The sequence below is a fragment of the Dasypus novemcinctus genome, chromosome 9 (genome assembly GCF_030445035.2).
Source record: "Dasypus novemcinctus isolate mDasNov1 chromosome 9, mDasNov1.1.hap2, whole genome shotgun sequence".
Taxonomy (NCBI): Eukaryota; Metazoa; Chordata; class Mammalia; order Cingulata; family Dasypodidae; genus Dasypus; species Dasypus novemcinctus.
The window spans coordinates 131,013,694-131,033,743 of record NC_080681.1 but is presented as its reverse complement, the minus strand read 5'-3'; the positions used below and the strand labels follow the sequence as shown (position 1 = coordinate 131,033,743).

Here is a 20,050-nt window from a genome sequence, read left to right as displayed (position 1 = left end):
TAAAACTACTAGAAGAAAATGTAGGGAAATATTCTTGGACCTTAAACGCAAAGCATGCACAACAAAAGAAAAAATAGATAAATGGGACCTCCTCAAAATTAAACACTTTTGCACCTCACAGGACTTTGTGGAAGGGTGAAAAGGCAGCCCATTCAATGGGACAAAATATTTGGAAATCACATGTCAAATAAGGGTTTAATATCCATGTAGCAGTTTGATTTAATTGATGAATTCCAAAATGAAGTATCAGGTTATGCTTGTAATCTGATCTGTCCTGGGCATGAGTGAGCTGTGATTAGGGCGTGCATCCCCACCCTGGTGGGGCGACTCACACGTGAAAAGCACGGTGAGAACAGAGGGGGCATTTCTGATGTTAGAGTTTGAGGTTGAAGACCCAGGAAGCCAGCACCCCGAGGAAAGAGAAGCCAGCACCAGGAAGGAAGGAACTTTAAACCCAGAGAAAAGCAAGCCCCAGGAACATGGGAACCCAGGAAGCCTGACCTCTCACAGATGTAGTCAGCCCCCTTGCTCCAAATAGACTTTAGTGAGGGAAGTAACTTATGCTTTATGGCCTGGTATCTGTAAGCTCCTACCCCAAATAAATACCCTTTATAATGTCCAGCAGATTTCTGGTATTTTGCATCAGCACCCCTTTGGCTGGCTAATACAATCCATGATATATAAAGAGATGTTACAACTCAGCGATAAAAAGACAAATGACCCAATTTTAAAAATGGACAAAGACTTGAATAAACATTTGTCCAAAGAAGAAATACAAATGGCAAAAAAAAAAAAAAATACATGAAGAAATCTCAACATCACTAATGATTAGAAAAATGTAAATCAAAACTACAATGGGATATCATTTCACACATACCAGAATGGCCACTATTAAAAAGACAAAGAACTGAAAGTGTTGGAGAGCATGTGGAGAGGAACACTTGTTCACTGTTGGTGGGAATGCAGAATGGTACAGCCACTGTGGAGGACTGTTTGGGAGTTGTTAAAGAAGTTGAATATAGATTTGTCATGTGACCTTGCAATACCACTACTGGGTATATACCCAGAAGAACTGAGAGCAGTGACACGAACAGACATCTGCACACTGATATTCATGGTGACATTATTCATGATTGCCAAAAGTTGGAAACGACCCAGGTGTCCATCAACAGATGAATGGATAAATAAACTGGGAAGCAGATGTGGCTCAACTGATAAAACGTCTGCCTACCATATAGGAGGTCCAGGGTTCGAGCCCAGGGCCTCCTGGCCTGTGTGGTGATCTGGTCCACGTGCAGTGCTGCCACATGCAGGGAGTGCCATGCCATACAGGGGTGCCCCATGTGCAAGGAATGTACCCCTCAAGGAGAGCCTCCCTGTGCAAAAAAAGCGCAGCCCACCCAGGAGTGGTGCTGCACACATGGAGAGCTGGTGCAGCAAGATGATGCTACAAAAAGAGACACAGATTCCTGGTGCTGCACAGAATGCAAGTGGACACAGAGGAACACACAGTGAATGGAGAGTGCAGACAAGGGCGGGGGGAGAGAAATGAATAAAAATAAATCTCAAAAAAAAAAAAGCCAAAACAAAAGAGTGGTCTCTTCACATAATAAAATATTGTGCAGCTGTAAGTAGAAATGAAGTTGTAAAACATATGACAACATGGATAAACCTGTAGGACATTACATTAAGCGAAGCAAGGCAGACACAAAAGGACAAATACTGTATGATTCTGTTTACTATGAACCAAATATATTGCATAACATATTGTATATTCAAAAAAACCTATATGTACCCAGTACATTTAAATGAGAAATGTATATTTTTATTCAACTATGTTGTCTTTTTAGTTTTTAATTGTTTATACTTTCAATTATTAAATGTACAAAATAAAGTAAAAAAAAAGAGTAGTATGTGATATCTCATCAGAAACTATGGAGGCCAAAAGGCAGTAGTATAACATATTTAAAGTCCTTAAAGAAAAAAGCTGTAAACCAAGAATTTTATACCTGGCAAAATTAACCTTAAAGAATGAAGAAGAAATGGGGACATATACTGACAAACAAAACAAAAGCTGAAAGAGTTCACTACCAAAGGCCTGTCCCACCAGGTATCCTAAAGGAAGTCCTTCAGGATGAAATGAAAGGACACTAGACAGTGACTCAAAGACATACGAAGAAATAAAAACATGATAAAAGTAACTATATAGGTAAATATAAAATTCTGTATTGTGATACTTTGGGTTTGTAATGACTTTTCCCCTTAGATGACTTGAAAAGTAAACATATAAAACAATAATTAAAATCTGTTAAGGGCATACGACATATAAAGATGTAATCTGGAACAATAACATTATAAAGGGGGAGGGGAGGAGATGTATAGGAGTGGATTGTTTGTATACTACTGAAATTAAGTTAGTGTTATTTAAAGTAGGTTGTTAAGGTGTTAATTGGAATTATAATGGTAATCCCTAAGAAAATAACTAAAAAAATACATAGAAAAGATAAGAAGGGAATCAAAATGGTACACTACAAAAAAGCAACTAAGTTTTTTAAAAAGGCGATAATGGAATAATTGAGGAACAAAAAACATATAAGACATATAGAAAATAAATAGCTAATAGCAGAAGTAAATCCTTCCTTATCAGTAATTACCCTACATGAAAATGGATTAAACTCTCCTTTCAAAAGGCAGAGATTGGCAGATTGGATTTTTTAAAAAAGTGACCCATCTATTTTCTGTTTACAAAAGACTCACTTGAGATACAAGGATGCAAAGAAGACTCCCAGGGATGAGCCTCCCTGGCACCAAGGGATTATTCCCAAGCATTAATCAGCAATGCATTTGGAGAAAGACCTTGATCAATAGAGGGACATATTAAATAAAATTTTTATGGCTAAGAGATTTCAAAGTGAGTCAGGAGGTCATTCTGGAGGTGACGCATATGCAGGTCTCAGCCAGACTTGACAAACTGCTACAGTAAACAAAGCCTCAAGTGCTCCTGAGGGCCCTAGGATGTCTGGACACTCTAGGCAAGCCACGGCCACATGAAATCAACACCCCTTTGGCAGGCTGTATCTGGGAATATATGAAAAGCTATTTCCCCAATATAACATAGTTATACCCATTTATAAATTTCCTCATCACAAACCTTCCACTTCTTTTATTTGAACCTATAATTTTCAATTTACCTGTTAAGTATATTTCTCAGAGATTTAAAGCCTTAGGATTGTTCCTATGCCAGTTGAGCACCGAAACCCAACAGATATGAGCCAACTCCCACTCTCCAGTTGCTCAGGATTGTCCTGGACAACTAACAAAATGATCATGATGGACCAGCCCCATCCCAACGTCAAGGAGGATCTTCAACTGCCAAAAAAAATAAGCCCTTCCCTCTGCCCCATGAAATCTATGTCTCTTCTCAGCCTGAAGCTGTCAGAGTGGACATCGTCCCCAATCCCCCAAGACTGAGGAATGAACAAATATGACAGGGGTGTAACTGCTGACTAAAGCAGATTATTGTTATTGTAGTTATTATCCTATGTTAACCAAGTAACTTGTAACATTGATATAAAAATACATTTTTAGGGAAACGGACTTTGGCCCAGTGGTTAGGGCGTCCGTCTACCACATGGGAGGTCCGCGGTTCAAACCCCGGGCCTCCTTGACCCGTGTGGAGCTGGCCATGCGCAGTGCTGATGCGCGCAAGGAGTGCCGTGCCACGCAAGGGTGTCCCCCGCGTGGGGGAGCCCCACGCGCAAGGAGTGCGCCCGTGAGGAAAGCCGCCCAGCGTGAAAAGAAAGTGCAGCCTGCCCAGGAATGGCGCTGCCCACACTTGCCGTGCCGCTGACGACAACAGAAGCGGACAAAGCCGCTGACAACAGAAGCAGACAAAGAAACAAGACGCAGCAAACAGACACCAAGAACAGACCACCAGGGGAGGGGGGGAAATTAAATAAATAAATAAATCTTTAAAAAAAAAAATACATTTTTAAAAGATGCAAAGAGGTTGAAAGTAAAAGGGTGGAAAATATACTCCATACAACTAGTAAACAAGAGTCCTGGGGTGGCTATGCGATTGTCAGACAAAATAGACTTTAATTAAAAAAGGTTCAAGACCCTCAAATAATGCTAGACTTTACTGATTAAAATCTAACATTATGTTTTCCTAGAATCATTTAAAATAGATAATAGGTAAAAGAAAACATGTATTTTGACTCAAATACAATATCCACACATAAACACTGTACTTACTCATGAATAAAGACATTTTCTTTTCAGCAAAGAATAACTATTTATGAGCTTATTTCAATGCTATTGCCAACCTGAGAAATAAATTCATCAGTGGGTAGAGAAGAAACCCCAGGAAGAAATAGAATATTACCAGGAGAGCTCTCATAAAGAACAGGAGATACTTAACAGTGACAATTTTTTTTTCCTTGAGGGAAATGAAAGATTATATTGTGTTTTCTTGGAAAATGAAGCAAAAATCTCCATGGAAACTTTACCTATGCATTAACTTAAGACAGAAGATCTGTGTCGAAGTTTTTCAATTAAAAAAAAAAAGGTACAGGGAAGCGGATGTGACTCAAGTGATTGGGTTCCCATCTACCATATGGGAGTCCCCAGGTTTGCTTCCTGGGGCTTCCTGGTGGAGGCAAGCTGGCCCACACCCCTGAGAGCTGATGGCCCGTGCCACAGAGAGCTGGCACGGCAGATGACACAACGAAGGGAGATGCAGAGGGGACACAGTGAGAGACGCAGCAGAACAGGGAGCTGAGGTGGCTTGAGCAATTGAGTTACTCTCTCCCATGTCGGAGGTCCCAGGATCAGTTCCCAGTGCCTCTTAAAGAGGAGACAAGAAGAGAAGAGAAGCAGACATGAAAGAACATGCAGCAAGTGGAAACAGAGCAGAGAGTGAGCGCAGGCAGCAAGGGAGGGTGTGTAGAATAAAAATAAATCTTTAAAAAAAAGGTACAGGGGAACGTGTGTAGTTCAGTGGTTGAGCGCCTGCTTCACATGTATGAGGTTGTATCAGTCAGGGTTCTCTAGGGAAACAGAATCAACAAGAGATATCCGTCAATAATATGCGATTTTATCAGAGTCTCTCACATGACCGTGGGATGCACAAGTCCAGGCTCCGCAGGCAGGTGCAACCAGGGGCTCCAATGAAAGTCCAGTGAAGGTCCTTGATGAGTTCTGGGAGACGTTGGCTTTCCAAAGACGAGCTGGGAAATTCTCACTCAATGCTGGAATCGCTTCCCCCCCCCCCCCTTTTTTTTTAAAGATTTATTTATTTTATTTATTTCTCTCCGCTTCCCCCTCTTGCCCTAGTTGTCTGTTCTCTGTGTCTATTTGCTGCGTCTTCTTTGTTCACTTCTGTTGTTGTCAGCAGCACGGGAATCTGTTTCTTTTTGCAGCGTCATCTTGTTGTGTCAGCTCTCCGTGTGTGTGGCACCATTCCTGGGCAGGCTGCACTTTCTTTCGCCCTAGGTGGCTCTCCTTACTGGGTGCACTCCTCGCACATGGGGCTCCCCTATGTGGGGGACACCCCCGTGTGGCACGGCACTCCTTGCGCACATCAGCACTGCACATGGGCCAGCTCCACACGGGTCAAGGAGGCCCGGGGTTTGAACTGTGGACCTCCCATGTGGTAGACAGATGCCCTAACCACTGGGCCAAGTCTGCGTCCCCCACTTCCCCTTTTAAGGCATTCAACTGATTGGAAAAGCGTCACTCATTGCTGATGGCAATCTCCCTGACTGATGTAATTATAACCAGCTATCTATGATTTACCACTTCAGTAAAGTCAGTTGTGACTAAAGTCCATATATGCCCTTTTTTTTTAAAACATTCATTTATTTATCTCCCCTCTCCCCCCATTGTCTGCTCTCTGTGTCCACTCACTCGGTGTTCTTCTGTGTCTGGTGGCACTGGGAAACTGCATCTCTTTTTTGTTGTGCCATCTTGCTGCGTCAGTTCTCCATGTTTGCAGCACAACTCCTGGGCGGACTGCGCTTTTGCTTTCACATGGGGTGGCTCTCTTTGCAGGGTGCACTCCTTGTGTGGGGCACCCCCACATGGGAGCGCCCCTGCATGGCATGGCACGCCTTGTGCTTTGCAGCAGCTCTGAGTGTGGGCCAGCTTACCACATGGGTCAGGAGGCCCCAGATATTGAACCCTGGATCCTCCCAGATGATGGGCAAATGCTCTGTCAGTTGAGCCACGTCCACTTCCCCATATGTGCCCTTGTAGTGCTTGCTTGACCAAACAACTGGGCACAATCACCTGGCCGAGGTGACACATTAGCCTAACCATACAGAGGTCTTGAGTTCAATCTCCAGGACCTCCTAAAAAAAAATGACATGAGTCAAAAGAAGGACATAATATATTTATAAATGGCTCAATACACTGAGAATATATAACAATTAAAAACATAAACAATCCTAAAAATAGAACCCCAAAATGTTTCAAGCAAAAATTGACATATTTGAAGGGAGAAACAGATAATTTTATGATAAAATAATAGATGGAGACTTAAAAACAGCTACTTTCAATAACTGATAGAGCATCTAGACAGAAGATCAATAAGGAAAAAGAGGACTGTAACAACACTGTGAACCAAATGCAACTAATAGACATACAGAGAACTCATATGGACATATATAAAACCCCAAAACAGCAGAATACACATTTATCTCAAGTGCATATGGATCATTCTCCAGATAGACCATATGTTAGGTTAAAAATCAAGTCTTAATAAATTTAAATGATTGAAATCATACAAAGTATCTTCTCTGACCATAATGGAATGTGGCTAGGATTCAACAACAGAAGAAAAACTGGAAAATTTAGAAATGAAACAACACATTCCTTTTTTTTTTTTAAAGATTTATTTATTTATTTCTCTCCCCTCCCGCCTCCACCCCCACTCCGGTCCTCTGTGTCTATTTGCTGTGTCTTCTTTGTCTGCTTCTGTTGTTAGCGGCACGGGAATCTGTGTTTCTTTTCGCTGCGTCATCTTGTGTCATTTCTCCGTGTGGGCGGCGCCATTCCTGGGCAGGCTGCACTTTCTTTCGCGCTGGGCAGCTCTCCTTACGGGGCGCACTCTTTGTGCGTGGGGCTCCCCTACGTGGCACGGCACTCCTTGCGCGCATCAGCATTGCGCGTGGGCCAGCTCCACACAGGTCAGGAGGCCTGGGGTTTGAACCACGCACCTCCCATGTGGTAGGCGGACACCCTAACCGCTGGGCCAAGTCCGCTGCCTGAAACAGCACATTCTTAAACAGCCAATGGGTTAAAGACAAAAATCACAAGGGAAATTAGAGAATATTGAGTTGTATGAAAATGAAAACTCAACACACTAAAACTTATGGGATATAATGAAGGCAATGTTCAGAGGGAAATTTATGGTCCTAAATGCCTATATGAAAAAAAAAAGATCAAAATCAATAACCTAATTTCAAAACTTCAGGAACCAGAAAAAGAAGAGCAAACTAAACCGAAAGTTAGCAGAAGGAAGGAAACAGTAAAATTAGAGCAAAGATAAATGAAACAGAGAATCAACAAAACCCAAAGTTAGTTCTTTGAAAAATCAATAAAACCAACAAAACTTTAGTGAGACTGACAAAGTAAAAAGGAGAAAAGATACAGATATCTACAAACAGGAATGAAAATGGAGACATTACCACTGACCTTACAAAAATAAAGGATTATAAGAAAATATGGACAATTTTATGCCAACAAATTAGATAACCTAGATAAAATAGACAAATTCCTAGAAACATACAAATTATGTAAAATGACTAGAAAAAAAAGAAAATTTCAACAAACCTATAACAAGTAAGGAGATGGAGTAATAAAAAAAAATTTCCCAACAAAGAAAAGTCAAGCAGTGGATGGCTTTACTGCTGAATTATCCTGAACATTTAAAGAGAAATGAACACCACTCTTTCTCAAACTCTTCTAAAAAACAGAAGAGGAGGTGTGGCAGTTTGATATTATTTATGAATTACAAAATGAGATGTTGATTATGTTTGTAAACTGGTCTGTTCCTCTGGATGCGATACCCTTTGACTGAATTAAATTCAAAGGCTTTTACACTGCTTGATTAGATTAAGATTAGGGCTTTGAATCCACCATGTCAGAAGGGCATGGTGCAGGAATGAGTCCCTGCCCCCTTGGTAGGCTATATAAACGGACATTCACTCAAGGAGAACACAGAAGTAATACACAGAAAAAGATACACAGAGGAATAGAGAGAGCTCCACAGACACTGAAGAGAGAATTTGTCAGCTTTGATCCTGCAGCCCCAGAAAAAGAAATGAGCCATTCACCTGATAGTTTACAGCAAACTTTGTGAAGAGACCAGAGCAGCTGAGCCCAGAGAGAAACAAGCCCTCCAGCCTACAGCTGAGATTGGAAGAAGCTGGGCCCACAGAGCCTTAAGAGGAGAGAGAAAACTGGGAAACGAATTTGGCCCAATGGATAGGGCGTCTGCCTACCACATGGGAGGTCCAAGATTTTAACCCCAGGGCCTCCTGACCCATGTGATGAGCTGGCCCACGTGCAGTGCTGATGTGTGCAAGGACTGCCCTGCCACAGGGGTGCCCCCCACGTAGGGGAGCCCCACACACAAGGAGTGCACCCCGTAAGGAGAGCTGCTCCGTGCAAAAAAGTGCAGCCTGCCCAGGAATGGCGCCACACACACGGAGAACTGACACAACAAGATGACGCAACAAAACAAGATCCAGATTCCAGGTGCTGCTGACAAGAATACAAGTGGACACAGAAGAACACACAAGGAATGGACACAGAGAGCAGACAACTGGGAGGGGGGATGGGAAAGGGGAGATAAATAAATAATAAATCTTAAAAAAAAAAAGAAAAAAAGAGGAGAGAATAACCCGCCATCTGGCTTCAACACACGGCAACAGATTTTGGTGAGGAAGTACCTCTTACTGTACTTTGAGTTGGACTGTTTAGGGCCCTGTGTGAGCCTCCCACCAAATGAACTCCTTTTATAAAAGCAAAAGGAGTTCTCATACTTGACATCAGTGCCCTTGGCTAGGACAGGAAGGGACACTTCCTGATAACTCTGAGACCAGGATCACCCCAGCACCAAAGTCCAATGAAAACACAAGCTGAACATGACTGTGTGTTAAAAGATTACACACCATGAACCAGTGGGATTCATTCATGAATGTAATGATGGTTCAATATAAGAAAATCAATCAGTGTAAGACACCACATTACTAGAATGGAGGGAAAAAACCACAGGATCATCTGAATTGATGCAGAAAAGGATTTGGCAAGATCCAACAACCTTTCATGGTAAAAGTACTAAGAAAACTAGGAATAGAAGTGAACCTTCCAACATCATAAGGGGCATTTATCCACAGCCCGACATCGTACTCGATGGTGAAAGACTGAAAGCTTTCCTTCTAAGATCAGGAGCAAGGCGAGAATGCCCACGGTTACCACTGTTATTCAACATTGTACTGGAAATCCTAGTAAAGCAACCAGACAAAAGAAGTAAATAAAAGGCATCCAAATTGAAAAGGAAGAAGTGAAATTATCCCTATTTGCAGATGACATGGTCCTATATGTAGAAAATCCCAAAGAATTCAGAAAAAAGTTACTAGAACTAATAAACAAATTCAGCAAAATTGCAGGGCACAAGATCAAGATGTAAACATTGTTTGTGTTCTATCCATCAATAATGAACAATCTGAAAAGGGAACCAAGAAAACAATTCCATTTACAATAGCAAATAAAAGTATAAGATACCTAGAAATAAATTTAACTAAGGAAGTGAAAGACTTGTACATTGAAAACTACAAAATATTGCTGAAAGTCATTTTAAAAGACCTAAATAAATGCAAACACATCCCATGTTCATGGTTTGGAAGACAGACTTACTGTTGTTAAGATGTCAGTACTACCTAAAGTGATCTACAGATTCAAATAAAAATGTCAGCAACCATTTTGGCAGACTTGGAAAAACCAATCCTCAAATTCATATGAAATTGCAAAGGGGCCTGAATAGCCAAAACAATGTTGATAAAGAAGAGCAGGGAAACGGACTTTGGCCCAGTGGTTAGGGCGTCCGTCTACCATATGGGAGGTCCGCGGTTCAAACCCCGGGCCTCCTTGACCCGTGTGGAGCTGGCCATGCGCAGTGCTGATGCGCGCAAGGAGTGCCGTGCCACGCAAGGGTGTCCCCCGTGTGGGGGAGCCCCACGCGCAAGGAGTGCACCCCGTAAGGAGAGCCGCCCAGTGTGAAAAGAAAGTGCAGTCTGCCCAGGAATGGCGCCGCCCACACTTCTCATGCCGCTGACGACAACAGAAGCGGATAAAGAAACGACGCAGCAAATAGACACCAAGAACAGACAACCAGGGGAGGGGGGGAAATTAAATAAATAAATCAATCTTTAAAAAAAAAAAAAAAAAGAAGAGCAAAGTTGGAGGACTTGTACATCTGACTTCAAAATTTACCGTGAAGTTTCAGTAATGAAAACGTGATATCGATGTAAGGATAGACAGAAAGACCAACAGAACAGACCTAGGGATTCAGCAAAAACCTACACGGACACGGCCAATTAATTTTTGACTAGGGTGTCAAATATATTCAGTGGGGGAAAGATGATTTCTTCAACAAATGGTGCTGGGACGACTGGAAAATTCACATGCAAAAGAACGGATTTGGACCACCCCTTCTCACCATACATGAGCATTAACGCAAAATGATTCACCAACCTAAATACAAGAGCTTGTACTACAAAATCTTAGAAGAATATTTAGGGGACTATCTACAGGACCTTCTATTAGGAAATGGGTTCTTAGATTTTACACAAAAGCACAAGCAAGAAATTAAAAATGAGTTAAATCAGACCTCATCAAAAGTAAAAACTTTCACGCATCAAGGACATTATCAAGAAAATGAAAGGACAACCTATAGAATAGGAGAAAATATTTGGAAATAATATAATTGATAAGGGTTTAATATCCAGAAAATATAAATACTCCTATCACTTAAGACAACCCAATTTAAAAAATGGACAAAGGACTTGAATAGAACATTTCTCCAAAGAAGATATAAAAATGGCTAATAAGCAGTGTTATTAGTCATTAGAGAAATGCAAATCAAAACCACAATGAGCTACCACTTCATACCCACTGTGACAGCTATTATTAAAACAGTAGAAAATAAGAAGTGTTGGGGAGGATGTGGAGAAATGGAAACCCTTTACACTGTTGATAGGAATGTAAACTGGTGCCTCTACTGTGGAAAAGTTTGGCAGCTCCTCAGAAGGTCAAATATAGAATTTCCATATGACCCAGCAATTCCATTCCTAGGTCTATACACAAAAGAACTGAAAGCAGGGGCTCAGATAGATATTTGTACACCAATGTCCATCACAGCACTATTCACAATAGCCAAAAGTTGGAAGCAACCCAAGTGTCCATCAACAGATGAATGTATAAACAAAATGTGGTTATGTCCATACAATGGAAGGTTATTCGGTCATAAAAGAGTGAAATGCTGGTACACACTACAACATGGATGAATCCTTTTTTTTTTAAATAACACTTTTTTAAATTAAAGTTAATAGATTACATAGAACATTGCATTAAAAAACCATGAGGTTCCCATATAACCCACCCACCACTCCCCCATCCCCACCATTTTGTAAATTGTATTTTTTTTAAGATACATACATCACAAAAATGGTTACATTATAAAAAACATATGAGGTTCCTGTATACCCCCCACGCCCCCACCCCACTCCTCCCATACCAACAACCTCCCCCATCATTGTGGCACACTCATTGCACTCAGCGAACACATTTTGGAGCACTGCTGCACCACGTGGATAATAGTTTATTCTGTAGTTCACACTCTCCCCCAGTACATTCAATGGGTTATGGCAGGATATATAATGTCCAGCATCTGACCCTGCAATATCATTTAGGACAACTCCAAAGTCCCAAAAATGCCCCTCATCACATCTCTTCTTCCCACTCCCTGCCCTCAGCAACTACTGTGGCCACTTTCTCTCCATCTATGATACAATTTCTTCTATTAGTAGTCACAAAAGTTTTGTAGTAGAATATCAGTAAGTCCACTGTAATCAATATTTTATTCCTCCATTCTGTGGGCGCTAGGATGGTGATGTCCACTCCATCTCTATGTTGAGAGGGGCTTAGATCCCACATGGATGATGGATGCGATTCTCCTGCTCACAGTGTCGGCACTCCACATGGATAAATCTTGAAGGCATTATGTTGAGTGAAATAAGGCTGACACAAAAAGACAATTATTGTTTGATTTCTCTTATATGAAATATTTAGAGTAAACAAATTCATAGAGACAGAAATCAGAACAGGGAAGCAGATTTGTCTCAATGGATAGAGCGTCCGCCTACCACATGGGAGGTGTAGGGTATAAACCCAGGGTCCCCTGACCAGTCTGATGAGCTGGCCCATGCGCAGTGCTGATGCGCACAAGGAGTGCCGGGCCACGCAGGGGTGTCCCCCACGTAGGAGAGCTCCACGTTCAAGGAGTGCACCCTGTAAGGAGAGCCACCCAGTGCAAAAAAGTGCAGCCCGCCCAGGGTGGTGCCACGTACAGGGAGAGCTGACGCAGCAAGATGACGCAACGAAAGGAGACATAGATTCCAAGTGCCGTTGACAAGAATGCAAGCAGACAAAGAAGAACACACAGCAAATGGACACAGAGAGCAGACAACTGGGTGGGGGGTGGCACGGGGAAGGGGAGAGAAATAAATCAAAATCAAAATAAATAAATCTTTAAAAAAAAGAAATCAGAATAGTGATTACCAGTTGTGGGTGGAGGAGGGAATGGGGAATTATTGCCTAATGGATATGAGTTTCTGCTTAGGATGATGAAAATATTCTGAAATAGTGGTGAGAATTACACAAATTTGTTAAGTACTTAATGGCACTGAATTAACCACTTAAATGGTTAAAATTATATTTGTTATGTGTATTTTATCACAATAAAGAATAACCTACAGCAAATATCATCCTTAATCATAAAACATTAAAGATGCTCAGTAAAAGTACTTCCACTCAGTATTACTAGTTCCTCCCATCATACCACTCAGATACGAAAGAAAGACAAGCCACAAGGAGCTGAAGGAAAACAACATAGTCATGATTTTCAGATAATGTGTATATAGAAAATCCAAAAGAATATACAGATAAATTATCAAAATAATTGAGACAGTATAAAATTAGTAATACAAATCGATCCTAGTCCTATTTATAAGAATAATGAAAAGATAAGATTTTGAAAAACTACCATTTACATTAACATCAAAAGATATAAAGGGGGGAAGGAGATGTGGCTCAAGCAGTTGAGCTCCTGCCTACTATACAGGAGGTCTGTGGTTTGGTTCCCAGGGCCTCCTAAAGAAGACAGCGACCTGGCGACAGGCAGGTGCAGGAAGCTGACACACAAGATGATACAACAAAAGACATGAGGAGAAAAGCATAGTGAGAGATACAACAAAGCAGGGAGCAGAGGTTCCTGGTGCCTCCTAGAGAGGACGAGTGGAATGGCGAGCTGACAACAGACAGCTGTGGCGAGCTGATGCAACAGGATGACTCAACAAGAGACACAAGAGGAAAAACATAAGAGAGATACTGCAAAGCAGGGAATGGAGATGGCTCAAGTGATTAGGCACCTCCCTCCCATATTGGAGGTCCAGGGTTCAGTTCCTGATGCCTCCTAAAGAAACAAGGAAAGCAAACACAGCAAGTTCAAACAATGAGGGGTGGAGAGAAATAAAAAAATAAATATTTTTTAAAAAACATAAAGGGAGTGGATGTGGCTCAAGTGAATGCATGCCCACCTCGCACATGGGAGGCCCCAGGTTTGGTTCCTGGTGCCTCTTGAAAACAACAACAACAACAAACAAGCAAAACAAACTTAAGGGAAGCAGATGTGGCTCACGCGATTGGGCTCCCGTCTACCATATGGGAGGTCCAGGGTTTGATTCCCTGGGCCTCCTGGTGAAGGCAAGCTGGCCCACGTGGCATGCTGGCCTGCGCAGGAGTGCTGGTCCGTGTAGAGAGCTGATGCAGAAAGACGACACAACAAAGAGACACAGGGGAAGTGGCTGTGGCTCAATCAGTCGGGCTCCTGTCTACCATATGGGAGGCCGTGGGTTCGCGTCCCGGGGCGTCCTTGTGAAGGCGGGCTTGCCCACATGTGGAGAGCCGCTTGCCTTGGTGCCACAGAGTGCTGCTGGCCCGCAAGCGCTGCAGAGAGCCGACTCAGCAAGGTGACGCAACAGAAAGGGAAGACACAGAAGAGCACGCAGCGAATGGACACAGAGAGCAGACAGCAAGCAAGCAGCAAGGGGGGGAGGGCGAAATAAATAAATATACAGAAGAACGCACAACGAATGGACACAGAGAGCAGACAGCAAGCAAAAAAAGCCGCAAAGGGGGGGATATATAAAAAGAAGAAGAAAAAAAGGAGACAGAGGAGAGACGATAAGAGCCATAGCAGACCAGGGAGCTGAGGTGGCGCAAAAGATAGAGTGCCTCTCTCCCACTCAGGAAGGTCCCAGGATCAGGTCCTGGTGCCGCCTAAAGAGAAGACAAGCAGACAAAGAACACTCAGCGAATGGACACAGAGAGCAGAGAGTGAGCACAAAAACAGCGGGGGGGGGGCCGAATAAATAGATAAATCTTTTAAAACAAACTTAAAAACCCACTCAGGGAAGCCAATGTAGTTGAACACCAGCTTCCTACATACGAGGCCCCCGGCACTTCAAAAAAAAAAAAAAGATCTAAAAATACCTAAGAATAAATACAACAAAAGATGAGGAAGAAGTCTACAGAGAAAATGATAAAACCCCACTGAGAAACTTTAAAGGAGATCTAGATAAAAATAAAAGGAGCTGCATGTTCGAGGACTCAGCGTTGCCAAGACGCCGGGTCTCCAGGTTGGTCTGTCGGTTCACTAAAAGCCCTGCTGGAGTCACAGCGTGTGCATTTGTGCGAGGGAGGGAGATGGGGACACTTAACCGGTGAATTCTAAAATGTGTGTGGAGGACCAAAGGGAAAGGAATAGCTAAGACAAGTGCGAAGAAAATCAGAGGGGCAGGGGTGACCGACCATGTATCAGTATTTGTTATAAAGTTATAAAATTAGGACAGTCTGGGGCTATGACAGGGACAAACAGCACTATGGAACAGGCTAGAGGGCCAGAGGTCCCACGAGCACTGCCAGCACATAGTACAAAATGGAGTTGCCGAGCACTGGGGGGACCGACCTCTCAGGCAACATGCTGAGAGCATCACCCCCAGAATCAGTTCCACCTGATCAGCAAGCTCTGAAAGCAAGACTGTTGGGCTCCCCAGCTGCTGACACAAATACCGCAGTTGGCTTAACAACCGGGACTGACCGGCGCTGGTTTGAGGCGGGCGGCGGGCGGCCCCGGCCGCAGGGCCCTCTGGCTGGCCAGCGAGCTCGGGGTCAGGCAGTGCCCTCGGCGGCATCGTCTCCTTTCTGTCCAGGTTCTGGCTTCTTCCCATGGCTTCTCTCTGTGGCTTCTCTATGAAGCTCCAGTGACAGCATAAGACCCACCCACCCTGATTCCGCTGGGCCACACCTTAGCTGAAGTAACCTCGTCAGAAGGTCCTCTCGACCCTGGGTTCAGGAACAGGTGGAGAACGCGGCGTTCTTGGGTACATGTTCCAAGTCACCACACTCTCGTACAATTTTTTTTTGTGGGGGAGGGGCCTTCACGGCCTCAGGGTTTCTTAAAAGAGACACCAAAAACATTCATCAGGAAGGGAAATCTGGAGGAGTCGCCTACATTAAAATGAAAAACTTTCGTCCACATGATACCGTAGAGGGGTGAAGAAAAGCTACGAAGTAGAAGATAATTACAACACATAACTGACAAGGATTTACCATGAAGATTGTGTGCAGAATATCAGTAAATCAATAAAGAGAGACAGCCAAATAGCAAAATGGGCACAAGTCTTTAACAGGCACTTTATTTACAATAAAGGACTTTTAAGTGGATAATAAATGGGGCAGCCTTGTGTCCAGTTTGTCAGCCTGTCCCAGTTCATGCCTCTTTTTCTGGCATTAGTAGGGACAGTGTTCCCTTTAGCTCTAAAAGTATCCTGGTTTGGATGATATTATAGAGTCACACTTCTAACAAACCAAGAAGAGGTGCTGAATCTCATTTGTAATTAGGGAAATGCAAATTTAAACCACAGTGGGATATCATTATATAAACATCAATCTTGCTAAAACATTAGAAGCCTGACAATACCAGGCTCTGGCAGAGATGTGGATGGCATTCACACACTAAAAGTGGGAATGAAAACTGGGACAACCACTTGGAAAAGAGTCTGGCATTACCCGCTATAGAGTTTGATATGGTTATGAATTACAAAAACAGATATTGGATTATGTTTGTAATCTTGTCTGTACCTGGGCATGATTGAGGTATGATTGGGGCTTTGATTGCGCCACGTCATTAGGGCACAGATAAAAGACATGGCAAAGGGCAGAGTGGAGGGTTTTTTGATGTTGGAGTTTTGATGTTGGAGTTTGATGCTGAAGTCTTAAGCTGGAGCCCTGGGAAGTCAGCTCACAGAGGAAAGAGAAGCAAGCCCCAGGAAGGAACCTTGAACTGAAACAGAAGCAAGACCCTGGAAGGGAGGAACCCAGGAAGCCTGAACCCCAGCAGGCGTCGGCAGCCATCTTGCTCCAACACATGGAAATAGACTTTGGTGAGGGAAGTAACTTATGCTTTATGGCCTGGTATCTACAAGCTCCCACCCCAAATAAATACTTTATAAAAACCAACCCATTTCTGGTACTTTGCATGAGCACCCCTTTGGCTGACTAATAACACCTGGTAAAGTTGAAAATATACATGTTCTCTGTATTAATTTTCTAACTGCTGCTGTAACAAACTCCCACACACTTAGTGGCTTCAAACAACACAAATTTATTATCTTAGAGTTCTGGATGGCAGAAGCCCCAAATCAAGGTGTTGTCAGGGCTCTGTTCCTTTCTGGAAACTCTCTGGAAAAATCCCTTTTCTTGCCTTTTCCAGCTTCTGGTAGGCCAACATGCTTCCCTTGGCTCAAGTCTCGATTCTTCTACCTTCAAAGTTAGCAACACCTGCTGAGTCTTTCTCACTTCCTCTGTCTGTTTTTCTCTCTTCTGCCGCCCTCCTTCCTCTTAAAGGACCCTTATGATGCCGTTGGGCCCATCGGGATAATCCAGGTTAATCTCCCCATCCTGAAGTCATTTGATTAGCATCCTTAATTCCATCCACAAATTTAATTCCCTTTTGCTATATGACGAACATAGCCAGAGGCTCCAAGGGTTGGGATGTGGGCATCTTGGGGGAGGGTCACTGTTCTGCCCCCACCACCTCTGCCTCAGCAATTCCTCTTCTGAGAGAAACCTACAGAACTCTTACAACTAAACACAGGTGACGTCAGTGGTGTTCGTAACAGTGGCGGTGCTGGAAACAACTCCAGTGGTCATCCACGGGGAATGGCCGCTTCACACAATGGAAGGCGACAAGGCACCAGAGATGGATGAACCAAGTGCGTGAATCTCCTGAACGGAACTGTGAAGGAGGAGGCAAGACACAAAGGAACATACGTAGCTTTTCCTCTTCCCCTCCCCCCCTTTTAAATAGATTTATTTTTTATTTATTTCTCTCCCCTCCCCTCCATTGTCTGCTCTCTGTGTCCATTCGCTGTGTGTTCTTCTGTGTCTGCTTCCATTATCGTCAGCAGCACTGGGAACCTGTCTCTTTTTTTGTTGCACCATCTTGCTGCGTCAGCTCTCAGCTCTCTGTGTGTGCGATGTCACTCCTGGGCAGGCTGCGCTTTTTTCACGTGGGGTGGCTCTCCATGAGAGGCACACTCCTTGCACATAGGGCTCCCCTACGTGGGGGACACCCTTGCGTGCATCAGTCCTGTGCGTGGGCCAGCTCACCACACAGGTCAGGAGGCCCTGGGTTTGAACCTTCTACCTCCTATATGGTAGATGGATGCTCTATCAGTTGAGCCAAATCTGTTTCCCTCTTCCCCTCCTCTTTACTCTCAAAATAGGTGTTCCAGGCTGGGCAGATGCAGCAGGGTCTGACTGGCCAGAGTGGGGTGTCAGAAGCTGGCAGGGTGAAGCAAATGCTTATGCGTGGGGGTGTGGCCCAGAGTGGAGAGTCAGAACCCAGGTGGGAGGATGGCATCCCTACCGGGGGCAGGCAGTCCAGTGTTGGGCATCAGAGCCCAAACGGGATGAAGCAGGGATCCACCTGTGAGCACAGGCTGGGGAAGAACGGCATATTACATAGTCCCAAGGTACCTGCCCAATATAATCGTTAATTAAAAGGGAAAACAAGTATATTAGCCAAGGGGGTGCTGATGCAAAATACCAGAAATCTGTTGGCTTTATAAAGGGTCTTTATTTGGTATAGAAACTTACAGTTACCAGGCCATAAAGCGTAAGTTACTTCCCTCACCAAAGTCTGTTGCCTTGTGTTGGAGCAAGATGGGTGCTGACGTCTGCCGGGGTTCAGACTTCCTCTTCCTCTTAGGGCTCAGGTCCCAGCTTCTTCCCATCTCAGCTGTAGGCTGGGGTACGGCTCCTCTCTCTCCCTGGGGCTTGCTCCTCTCCAGGCTCAGCTGCTCTGCTCTGTCCACAAGGCCAGCTGTAGACTCTCATGCCAACAGCTCATCTCTCTTCCTGGAGCCTCTGCTGTATCTAATGGGGCCTTTTTTCCTTCTCTTTTTCCTCCTGTATCTGCTTCTCTGTGTGTTTACTTCCCAGGGCTCCAATATCAAAACTTTGCACTCTGTCTTCTGCCATGTCTTTTCTCTGTGAGTCCCCAACCACCAAGGGGGCAGGGACTCAACATCCTAATAATGTTGCCCAATCAAAGCCCTGATCATAATTTGAGTAAAAGTGAAACCACTGACTCCAATGCAATTTAATATGCCCAGAGGAACAGACCAGTTTACAAACATAATCCAATATCTAGTTTTGGAATTCATAAACAATGTCCCACTGCTGCAACAAGGAACCTCCCAGTGGAGAAGCCTGGCAGCTGTGCTCTTGATGGAGCGCTGGAAATGAACATCAGCTATACTGTGACAAACTGCCTGGAGCCACCTGACAGGACGGAGCGAGCAGAGCCAGCGCCACCTCTGTGATGTCCCTGGCAGAGATGCACAACAGGAATCATCAGAAACAGAGGAGAAATCCAAATGGAGGAAAATTTCTACAAAATGACCTGCCTATAACCTTCAAAGGTGTCAGATTATGAAAGCCAAGGAAAACCGAGGAACGTTCCGGGCTGAAGGACTCCAAGAGACAGGACAACACAGCGCAACGTGTGATCACAGGCGGGTCTTAGGCACCAGAAGGCATCATTAGGACAATGGTGAACGCTTGAATGGCAGTGACGTGCCCGTGTTAATCTCCGTCTTTGATGGTTGTACTACAGTTGTGTTGGAGAACTTCCTTCTTTGTAGGAAACACATTTGGTATTTGGGGGCAGGGGTATTAGAGCTTTGTGTAAGCAACTCACTCTCAAGTGGCTTAGGAAAAGGAAACTTTTCAGTGCAGCACCATTTCCTTTTGTGTAAGTTTGGGATTGATTAAAAATTAAAAAAAAAACATTTTTTAGAGTATTATTCCATTCATATAAAGTTTAAAATCACTAAAAAAAAACCTATATTATTTAGGATCACATACATAGATGGTAAAACTGAAGAAAATTAGTTTAAAGGAAACTAATTTTCATAAAAGTCAGCCCATCCTCGGAGGGAGGGGTCTGTGGCTGCCAAGAAGGGGGTGACCTTGGAGTGCTGATGAGGTTCCACTTCTTGACTTAGGCGGTGGCCCCGGAGGCTTGCTCTCTTGATGACCAGTCTTTAAACAGTCTTTAAACAGTAGGCATGAATTGATGCACCATGTGTACGCAGAGAATACACACTCGGGACTTCTTTTAAAGCTGTGGGCACCTGAA

At 43.6% G+C, this 20,050-nt stretch overlaps 1 protein-coding gene across 1 annotated transcript in view; it reads right to left on the bottom strand.

Moving 5' to 3' along the window:
• CFAP74 (cilia and flagella associated protein 74) overlaps window positions 1–20,050 on the bottom strand; it is a 115,811-nt gene that overhangs the window by 95,053 nt on the left and 708 nt on the right.